Consider the following 355-nt stretch of genomic DNA (forward strand, 5'->3'; position numbering starts at 1 on the left):
TACCTGCATCTGTGTAATACCTGAATAGACAACGAATCATCCCAAAATAAAGGTGATGGACTTTGGGAGCAATGATATATATTTTGTTTTCCTTTTTCTCTTTCTGTGTGTATGTGTATGCTTCTTTGTGTGATTTTCGCTGTATAGCTTTGCTTTTACCATTTGTCCTAGGGTTCTGTCTGTCCATTTTTCTATTTTTATTATTTTTCAATTTTTTTATTTTTAATATTTATTTTAATAACTTTATTTTATTTTATTTCTTCCTTCCTTCCTTCCTTCCTTCCTTTCTTTCTTGCTTGCTTGCTTGCTTTCTTTTTTTCTCCCTTCTCTTCTGAGCCGTGTGGCTGACAGGGTC

Source organism: Neophocaena asiaeorientalis, unplaced genomic scaffold, assembly GCF_003031525.2.
Source record: "Neophocaena asiaeorientalis asiaeorientalis breed wild unplaced genomic scaffold, Neophocaena_asiaeorientalis_V1.1 scaffold479, whole genome shotgun sequence".
Taxonomy (NCBI): domain Eukaryota; kingdom Metazoa; phylum Chordata; class Mammalia; order Artiodactyla; family Phocoenidae; genus Neophocaena; species Neophocaena asiaeorientalis.